Source organism: Myotis brandtii, unplaced genomic scaffold, assembly GCF_000412655.1.
Source record: "Myotis brandtii unplaced genomic scaffold, ASM41265v1 scaffold3839, whole genome shotgun sequence".
Taxonomy (NCBI): Eukaryota; Metazoa; Chordata; class Mammalia; order Chiroptera; family Vespertilionidae; genus Myotis; species Myotis brandtii.
In genome coordinates, this window is record NW_005364742.1 from 1 (window position 1) to 1,637 (window position 1,637).

The following is a 1,637-nucleotide window of genomic DNA, read 5'->3' on the forward strand; positions in this document are numbered from 1 at the left end:
ACAAATTTTTGTGCACCAGGCCTCTAGTAAAAGCATACTATGCTAGTTAGACCAGATGTCCTTCCAGACATCCTTCCGGACAACCTTCTGAATGATTCTGGGCCTGCGAGGGAAGCCCGGGTCCCAGGTACCAGAGGGAAGCTGGTGCTAGCAGCTGGGGGAAGGAAGGCCTACTCTTGCATAAATTTCATGCATTGGGCCTCTAGTATATTTATGATAGCAATGGGCAATATTTACTGAGGGGCCACCACAGGTCAACTCTTTGTGTTAAACATTTTATTACTTAATTTTATTCTTGCAACTCATTTTTCACATGAAAAAGGCAAGTCTTAAAGAGCTCAGCTAACTTGCCTGAGGTTTCAGTGCAAGTGGCAGAGCTCAGACATGAATCCCAGATCTTAACCATTGCATTATATGGTCTCTGGGAACTTCATTACCTTTGAGTCTATTCAATATAAGTGGCTACTGTACTGAGGTTGCTTTTTAAAAATATATACTTTTTATTGACTTCAGCGAGGAAGTAAAGTTAGAAAGAGATGGAAACATCAATGATGAGTGAGAATCATTGATGGGCTGCCTCCTGCACACCCTCTAAGGGGGATGGAGGAACCCACATGGTCATGTGCCCTGACAAGGAATCTAACTTTGACTTCCTGGTTGATAGGTTGAAGCTCAAACACTGATCCATGCTGGCCGCCATGAAGTTGCTTTTTATTTCTAGTGGCATTTCAGTTATTTATCTTAGGTTTAACAGATAGATCAACTTTTCAGCAAATAATAATACGTTCGCTTCACTTTTCCAATATTTTCATCCTCCCCTTTGCCCAAATGACAATAGCCATTTGTTACAATACATACCCTGTTTTAAATATCATTTTAAAATCCATTAACTATCATAATATAGCAATCTTTAAGGAGCTCAGGAGTACTGTGAAATGTAGGGTTTGAAATAATAAGACATTCATGCAGTGAGATTAAAAGTAGCTGGAAAGACTAAATTGCAAAAATATTTTCCAAGTAATATGTGTGTGCCTGTTTTCATCATTTTACTAATCTAAAGATATTACATAGTTTACTCTAAGTTATATTAATGCTAACATTATACTTCATTTTGCTCCTATGAATGTCATTGTTCAATTGAAGACACTTAGAAAACAAACATTGGTTGGTGCCAATGTTGCAGACAGTTGGGGAAATGGATGGAGGCCACCAAAGCAGAGTCTCCAATGTTCTTCTCCTGGGAACTCTGAGAGTCCTGCAGACCCGCAGGTCCTGTGTTGCATGTTCCTATGCATAAACCTGGTCACGGTGTGAGAAATGGGCTCATGATTCTGGTCAGAGGCACTGACAACTGCCTGCACACTCCCATTTATTCTTTCTGGCCAATCTTTCCTTCACAGCCACAGGTGGAGAAGGCTTTATACTTCCCAGTGGCTGTGGGTATTCGGAGGGTGGCTTGGACAATCCGGAATAGGGCATGATCATGAGCCCTTATGGGGTGAAGAAGATAAAGCAACCTCTGGCCATCAGCACTGTCTGACCTTGCAAGCTAGCCATCTAACATAATGAACTAATACTGATAATAATTCCCATATTCTTATGCTAAATGTTTGTTCTTTATGTATCCAAGATTACAA